The sequence below is a fragment of the Antechinus flavipes genome, chromosome 2 (genome assembly GCF_016432865.1).
Source record: "Antechinus flavipes isolate AdamAnt ecotype Samford, QLD, Australia chromosome 2, AdamAnt_v2, whole genome shotgun sequence".
NCBI classification, from domain to species: domain Eukaryota; kingdom Metazoa; phylum Chordata; class Mammalia; order Dasyuromorphia; family Dasyuridae; genus Antechinus; species Antechinus flavipes.
This window is the reverse complement of record NC_067399.1, coordinates 584012093-584033072: the sequence shown is the minus strand read 5'-3', so window position 1 is coordinate 584033072 and position 20980 is coordinate 584012093.

Sequence of the window (20980 nt, the reverse complement as noted above, 5' to 3'; positions counted from 1 at the left end):
ACTTCATTCTCCTGAGGGATATAACATCTATGCCTGAAATTACAAAGCATACACAAAAAGCTACAAATAATTACAAATGACCAGAGGAATTAACAAAGTATTTTAGATAGAAAACTGTACCTGAGCTATAATCTGAAATTAGAGAATCTATGAGGCAGAGGGAAGAAAGAAGTTCATTCAGATATTAGAAACCACTTAAGGAAAGTTAAGAAGCAGAAGATGGAATGCTGTGTCTCCAGAATAGCTGGCAGGGCAATTGACTAAAATGAGAAATTGCATGACAGGAAATAATATGAAATAAAAATGGTACAGTAGCTAAGAACTAAATCATAAAGGGTTGTTATAAAAGAGAAAGTACTGATTTTAGAGTCAAATGACCTGTATTTGAATCCTGCCCTTACCATTTAATAGTTCTATGACCACTCTCAGTTTTCTCATCTATACCTCAGTTTTCTCATCTATAAAATGAGAGGGTTGAGTTAATATAACCTCTAAGTTTCTCTTTTATACTACATCTATGTTTTAAGTAATTAATTTATTATTATTATTATCTAGATCAAGATAGCTTAAACTTTTTCCCTTATGACTCACTCAATAATTTTTATGTGACCCCAGATATATAGTTGTATAAAAAGGCATACAAATCAAATATTTACTAATAATAAATCATAAGAAAATAAAAAAAACAATTTTTAGTATACACATATTTTACCATTTATTAAAAACAAAAACAAACTTGTATACTAATGAGTTGGATGTGCTTGTTTATTTTTATATAAATAATAAGATCTCAGCAGAAAATTTGACACCTTTTACTGATGTCAAATTTTTCATGACCCTCACATTCAGTTGCATGACCCCATAGGAAGTTGTGACACACTGTTTGAGCTATAGTGGGGGTTCTTGGTCTTTTTCTTTTTTTTTTTTGGTATAATAATCTCTTTGCCTTTCTAATGAAGCTTATATAGAACCCTTTTCAGTAATGTTTTTAAATTCATAAATTATATTAGATGGTAAAAGAAAACAAATATGTGGAAATACAGTTATTGAGAGACTTTTAAAAATCAAAAGTGCCATGCTAAGAATCTTTATCTTAGAGACAGTAGGAAATCATTGAAAATTTTTGAATAAGAGAGTAATAATCACATCCAGCAAGCTGCTGCAGTCTGGTATTCAAAGCTGTCTTACATCTAAACATTCCTTGTCACAAATATACCACAATCCAAAGACTCAATATGATTCTTCTACTTTGTAGGTCCTATTTCTCCAGTAGATTTTGACTAAAAATACAAAGCCAGCTATGATGAACACTCCAGTAGAGCTTACATTCTATGTTATCTAGTTTGGTATAGACAAATAAGCATGTTAGCTTCTCCATCTTAAAATAAGATTAGATTCGATTTTCAATATTATAGAAAGGTAAACTCTTATCAACCCTTGTTAGGTACAATTTACCTCTTGTCAAGAGGCATCACTCACATTTTAAACTATATTTGGTAAATTTAAATCCCATTCTCAAAGAGCACTCTCTTAACCATTTCACTTCCCAAATTGTCCTTCTCCTCTGAAGTCTCTGTATTCAACTGATAGCATTAACAGTGTAGCCAAAGATACTACCTGTTTGGGGAACTTCAAGCTCTCTAATCTTTAGCATCTTTCCCAGATTTCTGGCAGCATTATCTATTCTCAGGTGAGTCACCAGTAGATAGATGTGAAACAGATTGGACAAGTTATATTTGGTTCCTTCCTGTATCATATATATATATGGTCCCAAAGACATCAGAATTCTGAATTTCCAATACTATATCAACAAATAGAAGTTAGGTATTTGTTGATTCACTACCCCTTCACCAAGGTCACTGACTGTTGCCATCCATCTCTTCTTCTGCTGATATTACACACCATGTTTGTTTCTGAGAGCTCAAGCAAGTGCTACTTCTTCAGAATAGTATTTTGTATCTTTGGGAAGCACATCATTTAAACCCCCATAAGCAGTTCAGACAATCTTCCCCTGTAAACTTTCCAAAGCTTTCTGAGGAAGAACAGCAGCTTCTGAAAGTTACATGAAAATAATCCTGTTATTAACACATATCTCAGCAAAAAGCCCCCAATGCTTCTGCAGAGCTTAGAGCTGCTCATGAAAAGGAATCAGGTAATCGCTTTGAATGAAAGTTAAGCACTTGGTTTAATTCTTTTTCATTTTCCTTTTTTTTTTGCAAATCTCTGTCTAAATTAATTAAGCAGGCTTTAAAAATTGGCAGCCTTTCTACTATAGGCTATACAGGCAAGTTGAATGTTGACATTGAAATTAAAATGAAAAATTTATATTGACTGCCTAGGAATTGGCTGAGGAATTCCTTGCTATAGGTGGGGAACTCTTGCAGGCACTATGTCCCATTGGGCCCTCCTGATGACTTGTGTTCCTAAGTAAGTCTGGGCAGATTCCATCACACACAAAGAAAAAGGCTCAGATATTTTCATTTCTTGAAGAACATGTGAAAACACTGCAGACAGTCCCAAATAGGAAAGTAATTACTAGCCAAAGCATGCAGGCCAATGGAGTCTAGGCTATAGTCAGTTATAGTGGGATAGGCAGGCAGTGATATAGGAGATCCAAGTGCTACAGTAGGTTATTCGGTAGGTTATTAATAATAACAATCATAGGCAAAAATAGAGGTCAAATGGGACCACTAGTAATTCTAGTCTGGTGCTAAAATGATCTAATTTAGCCTGAACAATTCACGTACTATGCCAAACATAAACATAAACCATAAGTTTGACTTGAGATTTTAGTTGATTTATTTGATTTCTTGTTCCCATTCCCAGAAAAATATAAGTTATCTGAAGGCAAAAAAGTACTTTTCTTCTTCCTCCCTTTCTCCCATCTCCCTGTCTTTCCCTTCCTTCTTTCCTCTCTCCCTCTCTCCCTCCCTTCCCTTCCTCCTTCCCTCTCTTCCTTCCTTCCTTCCTTCCTTCCTTCCTTCCTTCCTTCCTTCCTTCCTTCCTTCCTTCCTTCCTTCCTTCTTCCTTCCTTCCTTCCTTCCTTCCTTCCTTCCTTCCTTCCTTCCTTCCTTCCTTCCTTCCTTCCTTTCCCTATTAAGTAGAACAGTATATTGAATGAAGTAGATTATTTTAAAATGGTCATTCTGACCTCAGATACTTATTAGCTATGTGACCCTGAGCAAGTCATTTAACCCTGTTTGTTTCAGTTTCCTTATCTGTAAATGGCAAACCCCTCCAATATCTTTTCCAAAAAGAAACCCAAAAAACCTAAATGGGATCATAAAAAGTCAGAATCAGCTAACATAATTAAGCAATAAACCCATTCTCCAGGAGAAAAAGAAAGGAGAGATATGTTGAGAAATGATTTTTAAAAAAAGGAGATATTAATGAAAATTTTTTTAAAAAGCAAATAGCATAGTAGAAAGGTCAATAAATTTCACAACTAAGTTCAAATCCTTTATATGCTGCTTGCCAGCTAGTATCCATTATCTATACTTTTAAGTTTAATTTAAATGGTTTCACAATGATTTTAGACAAACCATTTAATCTCTCTAGGCCTCAGTTCCTTCAGTTGTAAAATGAAGGAATTGGAGATAGCATGATGATGCTGAAAGTCCCTTCCAGCTGTAAATGTTTGATGCTGTAAATTTAATGTATTCATCTTCATGAATAAATCACAAGGACTTACAGGTGTTCTAAATGGGAAGTTTCCCAGTCTCTGTAAACCTCTGAAATGCAGCAGTTGAGAGTCGAGTTAATCTTCTGACTCTTCACTTCAAAGTTTAATACTTAAGTAGTTTCAGTGCTTGGGGGTCACAGTACTTAAGAGTCCATTAGCTAAAGAAGAATAGGTGGGAGCAGAAATGTTTCCCCTGTACAATTAACCTTCTTCTTCTCAGAAGTTCTTCATTCTGCTCATCTCTTAATTCAGATTGCCAGGAGTCCCAGAAGGAGGAAGACAACCCTGCCATTTGTATTAATTATGGCCTCAGTTGTTGTAGTCCTTAGATTCGATCTTAAGGAGATGTGAAGTACAGTTGGTTTGCATTGTGTAAGAGACAAAGTAAGTTTGAGGGTTTGTAAAATCCTTACCATTTTCAAATGATAGACAAGTGGTGTTTGAGGGAGTAGCGGGGTCTGGAATAATCCTGGGTCCTTATTTTATTTTATTTTCATGTTCTGATTTCTATCCATCACTAGATCTCTCATTGATGTGATACGACACCAATTAAATGGCATATACAAGAGTCAACCCTCCTAGCTAGCCATAATCATCAAGTTTCGCGTGATGGCTCAAATATGACAAGCGGCATATGAGTGGGTGCCCTTGTTAATGCACATCAGGGCTGACAGACAGCAGGTCACAAGGTGAGGTAGGGAAAGTGGAAAATTTGATCAGCCATGAACATTATGTTCCAAGCAAATAAAAACCTTTGGGGATTTGAGACTTGATGAACTTGACCAGACCAACTTGAGGCTTATTTCTACTTGAGAGGCATGGAAATTGCAGAAGTCCCTGCATTTCAGTAGACATACAGGTCTGGAAAGAGAAAAAACACTTTTCTGAGCCTTGGCTGGGATAAGCTTTCACTTATTTTGTAGAGAAAACACTTTTGGGGTGACTTCAAATTCACAGAGAGTTTTTTAACCTGCTCCTTATAAGTAATTGAGATTATTACCTGGTCTCCAAGAATATTTCAATCATAATCCTTGATAAAGGCAGGAGACTCAATCAATCAGATGAGCTTACAAGAACCTTCTCATTGAATGAGGCATATAATATGACATTTATAGTTTAGACTGTAATTCTTACAAGGGAGGGCTTTTATTATAGTGAGGAAAGTTTTAGAGAGGTAAGAAAATGGTTTGGTGATGCAAAAGTGAAAAAGAAAAGAAAAAAGAATGTCAGCCAAACATTTAAAAATGTATAAAGAAAGCATGACTATTATGTAAAATTAAAGATTTTCATTAAAAATCAATCCATCAGTGGTAGATTCAAGGTATCATATCTAATCTTTCTATCATACATGGAAACTATCTTTTGTACTTATAATGCTCAAATTCATAATAAAAATATTTTAAAAGCTTAAAGCTTTACATAAATAAGCTTTAGTAAAGCTTAAAAATCCCAGAAATAAAAAGAACTTCTTTTTCAGATAAAGCAGTGAATAGAACACTGGTCCCAGAACCAGGAAGACCCAAGTCTAATCTAGCATCAGACATTTAATAGGTATGTGGCCCTGGGTAAGCCATTCATTCTCTATCTGTTTTAATTTCCTCAATTTGTAAAATGGGGATAGTAATAGTTACCTTCCTCCCAGGGATGTTGTAAGGACCAACTGAAATAATATTTATAAAGCACTTTGCAGAATGCTTAGTATGTCACTGCCATTTAAGTTCTTATTTTCAGCCAATTTTAGAATGCTCCCTTTCAATAAATAGGTTAACATGACCAATGTTTTCAGAGATGTTTTTAACTTCACAGGTCCCCAACACACAGAGACACACACACGCACACACACACACACATACACACATATACATACACAGAGAGAGAGAGAGAGAGAGAGAGAGAGAGAAGGGGAGGGGGGATATGCCATAGTAATCATGATAGTTAATTTTCAATTTACCAATAAATATTTATTAAATACCTACAACTTGCCAAGAACTGTGCTAAGTGCTGAGGATATAAAAAGAGGAGCTTTCAACAAGCTCCTAGGCTACTGGGGAGACAACATGCAAGCAAATATATACAAAGCTAGCTATATACAACATAAATAAAAGGTAATTTCCTAAGAATATATTAAAATTCTATGTATTATTTTTTATTTATTTTATTAAATATTTCCCAACTATATGTAAAATTAAGATATATTTTAAAAGATTTTAAAATGCCAATTTTCTGCCTCCTTTTCCTCTGACATTTCTTGAAAAAGCAAGTAATATAATTTTGATTATACATTTGAATTCATGTAAAACATTTCCATATTAGTCATGTTGCAAAAGAAAATGCATTTTTTAAGAAATAGTAAAATTAAGGACTTTTTTAAAAGTATGTTTCAATCCGTGCTCAGAATTCATCTGAGGTAGAGAACAATTTTCATAATGGGTCCTTTGGAATTGTCTTTGTTCATTATCTCCCCAGAGTAGTTGTCTTTCACAGTTGATCATTCTTATAATAATGTTTTTACTGTGTATAATATTCCCTTGGTTCTGCTCATTTCACTTTGCATCAGGTCATATATCTTCCCAGGTTTTTCTGAAACCATCCCTCTCATCATTTCTTATTGCACAACAGTATTCCATCACAGTTATTTGCCACAACTTGTTTAGCTATTCCCCAGTTGATGGGCATCCCTGCAATTTCCAATTTTTTACCAGGACAAAAAAGTTACTATATAAGTCCCCTGCTTCCATGTAGCCACAAGTGGTCATATTCTTCAGATCCTAGAACTGTGACCAGGGCTCCTACTACCTTGTAAACAACTCCAAGTTTTCCTCTTTATCCTGAAACCAAAACCCAGAATCACATATGGGCAATGTAACAAATTCCTGTGCTCAATATCAGTTCAGTATCAGCTGTGTCTCACCAGTTTTCCACCCCCCTTACATCTTTGGGATGAGAGCTCCTAAATTGTTGTTACTGTGGGTATAGCCTTGAAGGTCCATTTGTGTTCAGGACTACCCTTCACCTCAATGTCACAGATCTCTCTACTTGACTTCCTAAATTGTCTTGAGCTGAGAAAATGCCTCATTGTTCTTTTGTTGACTACCATTCCAGAATATGATTTTATTTTATTTTATTTTTTATTTTATTTTATTAAATATTTCCCAACTATATGTAAGATTAAGATATATTTTAAAAGATTTTAAAATGCCAATTTTCTGCCTCCCTTTCCTCTGACATTTCTTGAAAAAGCAAGTAATATAATTTTGATTATACATTTGAATTCATGTAAAACATTTCCATATTAGTCATGTTGCAAAAGAAAATGCATTTTTTAAGAAATAGTAAAATTAAGGACTTTTTTAAAAGTATGTTTCAATCCGTGCTCAGAATTCATCTGAGGTAGAGAACAATTTTCATAATGGGTCCTTTGGAATTGTCTTTGTTCATTATCTCCCCAGAGTAGTTGTCTTTCACAGTTGATCATTCTTATAATAATGTTTTTACTGTGTATAATATTCCCTTGGTTCTGCTCATTTCACTTTGCATCAGGTCATATATCTTCCCAGGTTTTTCTGAAACCATCCCTCTCATCATTTCTTATTGCACAACAGTATTCCATCACAGTTATTTGCCACAACTTGTTTAGCTATTCCCCAGTTGATGGGCATCCCTGCAATTTCCAATTTTTTACCAGGACAAAAAAGTTACTATATAAGTCCCCTGCTTCCATGTAGCCACAAGTGGTCATATTCTTCAGATCCTAGAACTGTGACCAGGGCTCCTACTACCTTGTAAACAACTCCAAGTTTTCCTCTTTATCCTGAAACCAAAACCCACAATCACATATGGGCAATGTAACAAATTCCTGTGCTCAATATCAGTTCAGTATCAGCTGTGTCTCACCAGTTTTCCACCCCCCTTACATCTTTGGGATGAGAGCTCCTAAATTGTTGTTACTGTGGGTATAGCCTTGAAGGTCCATTTGTGTTCAGGACTACCCTTCACCTCAATGTCACAGATCTCTCTACTTGACTTCCTAAATTGTCTTGAGCTGAGAAAATGCCTCATTGTTCTTTTGTTGACTACCATTCCAGAATATGATTTTATTTTATTTTATTTTTTATTTTAAGGTGTTATTTTTAAAAATTGTTTGGAGGGTATTGTTAGAAACATATGGCTGGATTACTGCCCCTATTCTGCCATCTTGGTTTCTAACTCAAAGATACTAGAATTAAGAGGAGTTGAGAAAAGCTTCCTGTAATTGATGAATTTTAAATCAGGGGATAAAGGACAGTAGGGAGGTTAATGGTCAGAGTTGAGAAACAGAGCGTTTCAGGCATGGGGAACAACCAGAGAAAATGCCCAGAACTGAGAGATGGAATAGATTGTTTGGGGAATGCCCAAGAGGCCAGTTAAAAAACATTGATATTAAGTTAAGCCCTGTGAAACAAATTTTCAGCATAACAAAATGCTCAAATTTTCTTCCCTGTTCAAAAAAACATGGTGTCTTAAAGAATCAAGTCTAGATTTTTCAGTCCTGCATTTTAAAGCTCTCAACAGCATTCTCCCTGTCCAACTTGACCTCTCCTTACTACCTCAATTATTTTACTATAATGCTGTTGTCATTTTCTCATGGAGACACCCTATTCTTTCCCATCTCCTCCATATTTGCCTAGGCTAAATGGATTGAGCCTTGCACTAGAAGTGAGGATGACCTGACTTGATTTCCTCCTCAGATGCTTAACATGTTCAATTTAGAGTTATCACGGAGTCCAACAGACTCATTTTTAGTTTAGAAAATAGAGGCTTAGAATAACATAGCTAATAAATGCCTGCAATGAAATTTGAACCCAGGTTTTCTTGACACTATATCATGTCCTGGGCAAATTTACTAAACCTCCCTGTGCCTCAGTTTACTTGTCTGTACAATGAATGTATTGGGGTCTCTGCCTTCTAAGTTCTCAATTTCTGGTCATATGCCTCCTAACTCCTGAGTTCCCTGTATACAATACTCTGTCTTCAGCTCATTGCATTTCTATAAACCATGACCAGAAATTTGAATGGCCTCTACCCTCAGATCAGAATCTTGGTTTAAAATCTCTATTTTCTATCAAAATGCAGCTCATATGCCACCTCCTTTATAAGTGATCTTTCCTTATTCCCCACCATCCTTTCCTTCCATCTGTTCATATTCACTGTCTGGAATGATGTAATTCTCTAGTGGAATGTAAGCTCCCTGAGGAATCAGTTTATTTTTGTCTTTATATCTTCAAATGAATACTTTTGTGAAATAAGTTCTCTTACTCACAGCCAGTCAGAAGCCTCCCCATCCCATTTATCTATTCCTCTGGTCATCATGTAAATGGCAAACCCCTGGAGGAATATTGGTCTCTTCTTGAGAAGGGAGCAGCCATCTGATTGCCCTTCTTCTCTATTCTATGTACAGACTTTGCTTGCTGAAGGATGAAGTGTAAGGGAGCCTAAGAAGCCCCCAACTACTCTGTGAAGAGAACTAAATAGAAAGCTATGCTTCTGGTGAGTGAAAGTAATCAGAAGTCTGATTTTTTTCTTATTTTCTCTTTCCTCTCTCTATGCTAGAAGTTGGGAGTTCCATGCAGTTTTATGTCCAAATATCCCCAATTGAATTAGGACAGATATTAATAATTATCCTTCTTGCATGTTGAATATTATTTATGTGCATTCTCTTTTCATTATAAAAGGAATCACTCTGGATAAATTTATATGCTCATTATGGAGTTAATTGTTCCCCTATGAAACTATATACATTCATTATGTATGTCTATTTATATATGTGTGTATGTATATATGTATGTATATAGGTATATAAACAGAGAGAGCCTTACAAACTATATATAAATTTATCATCATTCTCATTCATGATGATGGTTCTTTTTTCAATTAGATACTATGTAATATTGAGGAGGTTCAATTCTGCTCTTATTCTATGATGAGAATCTTAATATTCCAACAGCTGAGTTCTCAATAGATTTGGAAGTGGGGCAGACTCAACAGCTGGTGAAACGGAGGTGGTATCCATTTTTATCAGGCTAATACAACAATTCATGCTTCCTGTAAGTGCTAGTGATTCACCTGTGAATTCTCCATCACAGACTCTATGCCCTTGATATCCCTGCTCCTCTAAACCAGTAATATTAAACTCAATAGAAATGGGAGCCCAATTAATCATACAAAAAGATCTCTGTGGTCTGCCTATTGACACAGAAAACCACATATTAATATTAAATATGCTCTATTTGTATATATTTGATTTAATATCTATTTAATATTATTCCAATTAATTATTCTATTTACCTTTTAATCTGGTTTAGCCATGCTCAGGAGTGTTGTAGGCCATGTGTTTGACTCTTTTACTGTAGATCATCATCCCTACTTTGACTTTGTTTCCTATCACTGACTCTATAACTAATTATTTCTATAATGCAGCTAATTCATATCTCGCTAGGCTTGGAATTAGGAAAACCTGATTTTAATTCTCCTTCAGTACTAGCTATTTGTCCCCAGAGCAAATCATTTAATCTATTTCAAGCCTCAGTTTCCTTATTCTTTAAATGGAGATAACTATTTCACCTACCTCAGGATTCTTATGAGAATCATGATGTATGTAAATCACTTTACAATTTTTTTTAAAACCATGTAAATGTGTTATTATAGTTATTGTTATTATTATCAATTTGCTGTTGTCTTCTCTCTTGTCCTTTAGGTATCACTCTGCTAATCTTCAATCCTGGTTTATGCAAACATATCTTTTTAACTTCCTGTTCAAGAATTGCAAACCATGGCTGGTAGAAGCTGCAAAATCCTATCCTCCAGACACACTACAAATTCATGTTTTCTAACTTCATATAGGCCCTCAGCCTTTCATGCACATTTTACCTCTCTGATTGGATTATTATTTCAATTCCTATGGAGACTTTTCCAATACTTCTCATATCTCTTTTTAAGCTCCAAACCCCACTCATCCCATCTAGCCTTGAAAAGATATATTGACTTATCTCATACTACTTCCTTTCACATTGCTAAATTAGGCTACTCTTACATATTCTACATCTTTGTCCTGCTCTTCCCTTCCTTCATGCCAGTTATGCCCTTTGCTTTTAATTAATCTCTTCCTACTGAAATCCTATTCTTCCATAAATATGCATATCTGCTTCTTATTGTTCACTCATTTCAGTCATCTCTTACTATTTGTGACCTCATTTGAGATTTTCTTGGCAAAGATGCAGGTGGGGCTTGCCTTGCTTCTCCACTTCATGTTACAGATGAGGAAACTGAGGCAAGAAGGGTTAAGTGATTTGCCCCAGGTCACACTATTAATAAATGTCTGATGCCAGATTTGAACTCAGATAGATGAGTTTTTCTGACTTTAGACCCAGCATTCTATCCATTGTGCTACCTAGATGCCTACAGCTGCTAATTCCTTTTTTAAAAGACTTTCCTAACTCCCTACTCTAATTTTAAAATGATCCTTCCCTTTCCTTCCTCATTTTTCTTATCATTTATTTTCTATGTCACTTCATTGCTCTGATCATCCTTGGCCTAGAATCATAAATGTCTGTATAAAAATCTCATTCTGCCTAATATATAATAAAGTCTTTTAAGTAAGGAACTATGATATTTTTCTTAATTATACCTTTAGTGCCCAAAACAGTGCCTTAAGCATAATGTTTCATATGCATTTCTTGAATTTAATTTAATTCATGATAAATAAATTGATTCCCCAAAGTAATCCTGATAGACACTAATATGTTCAGGCAGAGAAGAGAACAAGAAGTTAGATTAAGAAGTTTAAGCAAAGAATCCAATAGGAAAGTATAATCATATATAAGAAATAGTTTATTTATTGATTAGAATATGACATTGAGTTAAAAAAAATCAAAGGAAAACCAGTAATGTCATGTCCTGCACTTTCTCTCTGGCTGCAAGCATGAGTATCTTTCTGCCGTGATAATGATTATATACCAGAATTACCTCAAAACAAAGTCTAGCAATCCATAAGCCAGGTTACAGCTCCCTTGCCTACAATTCGGCATCTTCATACCCCCTATAGACTTTGCCAAAATGTCTCCTTGCTCATAGCACTAGTGCCCCAGACCTTCTCTCTAGCTGTATCCACATAAGTTATCTTTATGAAAATGAATTGGATTTCAATTCTGGTAATAAAAACACTTTCCTCAGTAGAGAATCTTAACCCCAGCCAGTATATTAGCATATGAAGCATTGCAAGGGAGGCAATCTGACAGCAACTGAGTTTGTCATAGACAGATAGGTAAAAGGCAGTTAATGTAAATTGCTCTCCCAAAATCCTTTCCACTGTGTACCAGTCAGGAAAGACCTTGAGATTTCAATCTTAAGTGTACAGTGAGAATAGGTAACAGCAAGGCTACTTTCTATTTTTTGGAACACTCCTTTCAGGAGAATAAGTTGAAGGTGTCCTACTTATTTCCCTAGGATGCCCTTCTGTAGTTGCTCTGAAAGCATCTCAATCTAAAGAGTCATTAGATATTCTATAAAAGATACAGAAGAGACTCAGCTCCTTATAAGATCATATGCAGTAGATACAAATCTTACCCTTAATGATAATGGAATAATTGTTATCATATCCAGTTTAGAGGCATGCTTTTGGCATCGGACTAACTATTTAGAGAGTCAATTTATAATATTCAGCAAGCAGTTTCATCAGCTGGCTATGTGGTCAAGATAGTTCAACCATCTGGATGACTGAATATAATATATTGAGCTTCAGTTATTTGGCCATTCATGATTATATGTGTCAGGGAAAAAAAAGAACTGAATAGCTTCATGAATTCATAGATCATTAGAGTTGGAAACGAACTGACCTATTGTCTAATCCATCTATACTCAATGTGCATAAGAGGAAACTCAGTCATACAGAAAGTTTATTGGAGAATAGCAATGAAGATATAGTCCAACATCATACAGTAGCATTATGGGAGAATAGTCATTATAGGAGAATGATGGGAAAATTACAGATTTCATACAGCCTATATCACCTAAAGTCACACAACAAGATTATGAGAGAATAGCAATGTTAATACAGCCCATATAACTAAATATCATATTCCAAGTTTTTTTAAGAGAAACAATCTAGACAGATGATAGGATCATAGATGTAGAGTGAAGGGGGGTTAATAATCTTCTATTTCAACCCCTTCAATTTATTTAGAAGGAAATGGAAGCCTATGAAAGTTAAGGAAGCTCTCTGAAGTCTCACAGGGATGAAGTGACGGAATCAAATTTTTAAATCAACTTGTACAACTCCAAATACAAAGCCCATTCTACTGTATCATACTTCTTCAATTTATTGTCAAAGATAGACACATCCAAACAAGTTAAAACAAAACTCCAAAGTGTAATGGAATCAAATTACAACCTCTTGGTGCTGTTGACTATCATATGCATACTATCATAGTACCCACTTCAAGAGTATTCCTTTTCAAATGTTTATGAAATTAATGCTAAAACAACATCTAAAATAAATGACTCCTTGATACTATAGAGGAAAAGACAGAAAAGTGTTCCTTTGGCTTCTACATGCATTTTATATATTTTTTTGAATTTGAAAGGAAGAAAGAGAGAGCAGAGAGAGTGAGGGAAGGATGGAAGAAGAAAAGAAAGGAAGAAAGGAAGGATGGAAAAAGAAAAGAAAGAAAGGAAGGAAGGAAGGAAGAAAAAAGAAAGAAAGGAAGGAAGGAAGGGAAAAACTCATGAGGTCTTCTACAACTATGCATTGTTCTTGAAAGTCTTCAAAATCATAATAGAATCTTAGTTTCCCTCTCACTTTCAGAGGGAGTATATTACAATACAATAAAACAAACAAACAAACAAACAAAAAACCCCAAAACATTTGTTCTTGTAGGACATGAGTTCTCACTTATACTTACTAAGTTACTAACCTCACATTTTTCTGGGACTTGAGAAACATCTTTGGTACTGTTTCCTCATTTGTAAAATTGTGGGGTTGGATTAAAGATCCCATAAGATCTTTTCCAACTCAAAATCTATAATTCTATTATCTACCACATACACTTAAAGAAAAAAAAGAATTCAAAGAAACTGAGTATCACATATAATCCAATGCTTTCATATTAACAAATGAAAAAGTGAGAAAAATTTTTCCGAAGTTATATGCAGGAATATTGAAGTCTGTTTCTTGATGCTTGTATTTTCTTGTGATTCCTTATGTGATCAGAGAAGTAATCCTAAACATATTTTTATTAAGCTTAAATTCCACCCTTCCTTTTTCTGCTTCCCTCACCAAGCTATATCAGACCCTTTTGGTTTCCATCAGAAGGGTTCTATTGACCTCTTTTATTTCCATCACTTCTCCAGAAGGCTGCCCTTGGTGAATGAATCATAAGGTTGACTTATTCTAATGAGATCCCATTAGTAAACTAGAAGTTTGGTAATTAAGCTTCTTTAGATAGGGCCTAATAGAATTCTCAATGGATTCTATATTATCACTTTTATGAAGTTGCATAATTATTAAGATCATGATGTAGAGATATAAAGGATCCTCAAGATCATCTAGTCCCCAACGTCTTAAACTGTGGTTTGTAAACCCATGTGGTGTCACATGAATATAGGAGGTCATAAAATTATGACATTATCAGTAAAATGTGATTTGTGTATCCATTTTATATGCCAATATATCTGATATCATATAAAAATTTCTCAAGTGAAAAGGGTTCACAAATGGAAAAAGTTTAAGAAGCTGTGCTCTAGGCTATTTCTCATTTGATAGTTAAAGAAACTAATTATCAGAAAGGTTATATCCTGCTCAAAGTCAAACAAGTAACAAAAAAGGCAGAGCTATGATTTGATCCACAGATCTTACCTTAGACTACAAATCCAGTACTTGTCCTGTTCTAACTTACTTCCACCCCAAACATAATTGGTTTGGAAATTATTTATGTCAACCTGGAGGGAGGTACTGAGTATTATGCCATAACACTATTTTGAGCCATGACTTACACAAAAATTTTTTATCAATAAAAGCCCTTGATTCAATTTCTAATATGACTCAAAGATAGGAAAAATAATTGACAAATTGGATGATACATTTGGATTTTTTAATTGAATAAAATTTAAATTAAAATAGGCAAATTCCATGACTATTATGAAAGTATACAAGTATAGGCTAAAGGAGTTTCCTGAATAGACCAAAGTGTATATAAAAAAGTACATAGAGATTTCAGTTTAATATCAGCCAATAGTCTGATGTGGAAGCCAAAAAAAAAAAAAAACTAATGAGAGTTTAGACTGCTGTAATAGAAATATATTATTTGGAATAAAGGCAGTCATTCTCACTGTACTCTGCCCTGGTCATACCACATTTGAAAACTTGTGCTCAGTTCTAGGAACCATATTTCAAAAGAGATAATAACAAGTTGGTGCAGGTCCAGAAGAAGGTAAGAATGTTGTGGTTACTCAAAGTCATGCTATATTGGAGCATTTAAAGAACTGGGGATTGATATGATTTTAAGAAGTGGTATCAGGGAGGATGCAAAATTACTTATTCAAATATCTGAATGTTTTTCATGTGGAAAATAGAATAAGCTTATTCATTTTGTCCCCAGAGTCCAAAACTAGGATCAGTGGATGGAAATTACAAGGATGCAAATTTCTTCACAGCATGAAAAAGTTTTCTAACACTTAACAATCATCCAGAAATGTAATGTGCTGCCTGGTGAAGCACTGAATTTCTCTTCAACGGAGCATTCATGTGGAGATTCATGCTTCAAGAAGGGGTATAGGTGACAGTAGGTCTTTTCCAACCCAAAGAGTTTATGATTTTCTGATAAGTGAGCTGTGAATCCTCTAACACTCAAGGATAATGGTCACTAAAAGTAGGACCATAAATTCTATGGAATTTATAGGGACATTGATCCTGTGGTTCAGAATCAGATATATTCTGGCCACAATCATAAAACTAACTTCTTTATTCTTAATTCTCAGAAGCCTGAGTAACTTAGTTGATATGGGGATTCTTCTTATTGTAAAGAGAAAGGGCTTTCAGCCTCAATTGAGTTCAATAGACCCATATTAAGTGTTTTCTATGGCCCAAGAACTCTGCCAGGTTCAGGAGAATTGGGAGTGAGGGTGGGTGAGAAGATAAAAGCAAAATAAAATCTACCCTTAAAGATCTTACATTTTACAAGAGGATAACAAATGCAAACAAAAGAAGAAAAAATGAAGTAGGAAGAACTCAGGGAAAGCTTCCTAAAGGCATTGGCACCTGTGTTGAACCTTGAAAAAAGACTGGTTCTGAGAGGTGAAGAAAAGGAGGGAATATAATGAAGCATGATAGAAGGACTTATCCAGATGCTCAAAAACAAAAGAAAGAGTAACAATTTGGGAGAATGGAAACTAATACAATAGAAACCAGATTGAAAAGAGAATAGGATTTTATATAAATTATATTATATATACAATTTATATAATATTATATATTATACATATTATAAACATAATAAATAAATAAATATATTATGAATATAAAGATAATTAAATGTTATATAAGGTAATAATAAAATACAATTTATATAATAAAGTCAACACATCATTTTCAAAGCTATTTCAGTTCCCTTCTGAACTTACTTCTTTTTTCTTCTATATATATTTTAATGCTTCAGTGACCCTGAAAGAACCATATTTGGAGGACTAGCAGTTTAAGGGGAAGATAAATACTATCTATTCCATCTTAAGTTTAAGATACCATTAGGACAGACAGTATTATTGATTAGCAAATAGAGTTCAGAAGAGACATCAGTGCTGAGTAAATAGATTTAAGTATTATATATGTAGAAATGATACTTGAAACTATGAAAGCTGAAGTCACCACCAAAGATGAAGAAGATCCAGGAAAGAGCCCTGGAGAATATGCCCAGGAAGGTACACAGGGAACAAGAGATAAAAGATGATTCAATGAAGGAAAAGGGAAGGAGCAGTCAGGCAGACAGAACAACAAACCAGTCAAAAAACTAAGAAAGGAAAAGAATATTCAGGAGGACATGGTAAACAATATCCATAGCTGCTAAGGGACCCTGAAAAAGTCATCAGATTTAGGCTTTAAATGATTTTTTTTTTTTTGCAAAATTAAGCATGGTCCCAAAGAAGAGAAATGAAAAGACATCCATAATTCACTTCTTTGCCAAGGAGAGAGATCCATTGCATTTATTTTAATGCTTTTAATGTATTGATTGGTTCAATTTTTTCTTCTTCCTCTTTTGTTTTAGTTATTTATAACTTAAATGCAAAACAAGAAAAAAACAAAATAAAAGGAGAAAGATAGAAAAAAAAAACCAACATTGGCATGTGCCCAGCAGAACAATAGGGAGGATTCAAGACATGTAACAATAATTTTCTATTTAAAGAAGGTATAAATAATAATAGAAACATTGTATTCAGAATTGCCTATCTTTTCTTTACTTCTTTGTAGGGTTTCTTTTGTTCTATGATATGCACTTTTTACTTTATTCTTTTTCCCCTTTTCCTTCCCTTTCCTCCACCAAACGGGCTGCAGTTAAACGTGGCTATATTTATATATACATGTTTATACACACATATGTGTACAATCACACATGCACACATATATGTGAACATACATGCACACATATACATATGTGTGTATACATGTGTGTGTGCACGCATACGTCTAAACCAATATTAATAGGGCCTGAATATTAGGTAGATTTTTCTCTTGATTGAATCTTTTTAAAGTTGGGTTTTGCCTGAAATCAATAATTGTTACCTGTACTTTTTTTTTTAACATATGCTATTCTTTTTTTTTAATTAAAGCTTTTTTATTTTCAAAATATGCATGAATAAATTTTCAACATTAACCCCTGCAAAACATTTTGTCCCAATTTCCTCTCCTTCCCTCCCCCATCCCTAGATGGCAAGCAGTTCAATATGTGTTAAATATGGTAGAAATATATGTTAAATGCAATATATGATTACATATTTATACAATTATCTTGCTGCATAAGAAAAATCAAATCAAACTGAAAAAATGAGAAAGAAAATTAAAATGCAAGCAAACAACAATAACAGAAGTGAAAATGTTATGTTGTGATCCATACTTAGTTCCCACAGTCCTCTCTCTGGGTCTACATGGCTCTCTTCATCATAAGATCATTGGAACTGGAATGATTTATTTCATTGTTGAAGACAGCCACGTTCATCAGAATTGATCATCATATAATCTTGTTGTTGCCATGTATAATGATCTCCTGGTTCTGCTTATTTCACTTAGCATCAGTTCATGTAAGTCTCTCCAGGCCTCTCTGAAATCATCCTGCTGATTGTTTCTTACAGAACAATAATATTCCATAACATTCATATAATGCAATTTATTCAGCCATTCTCCAATTGATGGGCATCTACTCAGTTTCCAGTTTCTTGCCACTACAAAAAGGGCTGCCACAAACTTTTTTGCATATGTAGGTCCCTTTCCTTCCTTTAAGATCTCTTTGGGATATAAGCCCAGTAGAAACACTGCAGGATCAAAGGATTTGCACAATTTGATAATTCTGGGTATAGTTCCAGACTGCTCTCCAGAACCAATAATGTATGTGTCCTGTTTTTCCCACATCCCCTCCAACATTCGTCATTATCTTTTCCTGTCATCTTAGCCAATTTAAGAGGTGTGTAGTGGTATCTCAGAATTGTCTTAATTTTAATTTTTCTGATCAATAATGATGTAGACTATACTACATATGACTAGAAATGGTTTCAGTTTCTTCATCTGAAAATTGTCTGTTCATATCTTTTGACCATTTCTCAATTGGAGAATGGTTTGAATTCTTATAAATTTGAGTCAATTTTCTATATATTTTAGAAATAAAGCCTTTATCAGAAACCTTGGACATAAAAATGTTTTCCCAGCTTGTTGCTTCCCTTCTGATCTTGTCTGCATTAGTTTTGTTTATATAAAAACATTTTAAACTAATATAATCAAAATTATCTGTTTGGTGATCAATAATGATCTCCAGTTCTTCTTTGGTCACAAATTCCTTCCTCCTCCACAGATCTGAGAGGTAAACTATCCTGTGTTCTTCTAATTTGCTTATAATATCATTCTTTATATCTAGATCATAAATTCATTTTGACCTTATACTGGTATACAGTGTTAGGTATGGATCAGTACCTACTTTCCATCATACTAGTTTTCAATTTCCCAGCAGTTTTCGTCAAATAGTGAATTCTTATCCCAAAACCTTAGGTCTTTGGGTTTGTCAAACATCAGAATACAATAGTCATTGACTAGTTTGTTCTGTAAAACTAATGGATTCCACTGATTGACTACTTTATTTAAATACTTAGCCAGGACTAAATGGTTTTAATTACCTCTAGTTTATAATAGAAATTTAGATCTGGGAGACTTAGGCCACCTTTATTTGCATTTTTTTCATTAATTCTCTTGAAATTCTTGACATTTTGTTCTTCCAGATGAACTTTATTATTTTTTCTAGGTCTGTAATATAATTTCTTGGCAGTTTAAATAAATAACATTAAATAAATAGATTAATTTAGGTAGAATTGTCATTTTTATTGTAGTTGTTCCTCCTACCCAAGAGCACTTGATATTTTTCCAGTTGTTTAGATCTACTTTATTTGTGTGGAAAATGTTTTGTAGTTGTGTTCATATAGTACCTGACTTTGTCTTGGCAGGCAGACTCCTAAATATTTTATATTATCAACAGTTATTTTAAATGAAATTTCTCTTCACATCTCTTGCTGCTGGACTTTATTGGTAATATATAAAAATGCTAATGATTTCTATGGATTTATTTTCTATCCTGCAACTTCACTAAAGGATTGTTTTTTAGTTGATTCTCTAGGATTCCCTAATTATCCCTTCAAATCACCTGCAAAGAATGACAATTTGGTTTCCTTATTACCTTCTCGAATTCCTTTAATCTGTTTCTTCTCTTATTGCCAAAGCTAAAATTTCTAATACTATATTGAACAATAATGATGATAGTGGACAATCTTGTTGGGGATGGTTCTAGTTTATCCCCATTACATAGGATGCTTATTGATGTTTTTAAATAGAGCATTTTAAGGAAAAATCCATTTAGTCCTATACTCTCTAGTGTTTTTAATAGGAAGGGGTATTGGATTTTGTCAAAAAATTTCTGTGCATTTATTGAAATAATTGTGTAATTTTTATTAGCTTGATTATTGATATAGTCAATTATGCTAATAGTTTTCCTAATATTGAACCAGCCTTGGATTTCTGGAATAAATTCTACTTGGTCATGGTGTATTATCCTGGGGATGACTTTCTACAATCTCTTTGCTCATATTTTATTTAAGATTTTAGCATCAATATTCATTAGGGAAATTTATAAGTTTCTTTCTCTGTTTTCATCCTTCCTGGTTTAGGCATCAATACCACATCGGTGTCATAAAAAGAATTTGGTAGGACTCCTTCAATCCCTATTTTTTTTAATAGTTTGTATAGTATTAGGGCTCATTGTTCTTTAAGTGTTTAGTAGAATTCACATATAAATCCATCTGGCGCTGGAGTTTTTTTTTTCTTAGGGAGTTGATTAATAGCTTGTTCTTTTTCTTTTTCTAAAATGGGACTATTTAAGTAATTTATTTCCTCTTCTATTAATTTGGGCAATCTATATTTTTGTAGGTATTCTTCCATTTCACTTAGATTATCAAATTATTATCAAATAAATCATTACTTATTGACATAAAGTTGGGCAAAATAACTCCTAATTATTGCTGTAATTTCGTCTTCATTGGAAGTTCTTGCTTTTCATTTTTGAGACTAACAATTTGATTTTCCTCTTTCCTTTTTCTAATCAAATTAACTAAAGATTTATCTATTTTGTTGGTTTTTTCATAGAACCAACTCTTAGTTTTATTTATTAATTCAATAGTTTTCTTATTTTCAATTTTATTTATTTCTCCTCTTATTTTTAGAATTTCAAATTTGGTATTTAATTGAGGGTTTTAATTTGTTCTTTTTCTAGCTTTTTAGTTGAAAGCCCAATTCATTGATGTTCTCTTTCTATATTTTATGCAAGTAAGCATCTAGAGATATAAAATTTCTTGTTATTACTGCTTGGGTTGCACCCACAAATTTGGGTATGTTGTCTCATTATTGTCATTCTCTTGGATGAAATTATTAATTGTGTCTATGATTTGCTGTTTCAACCCTTCATTCTTTAGAATGAGATTATTTAGTTTCTAATTACTTTTTGGTCTACTTTCCCCTGGCCTTTT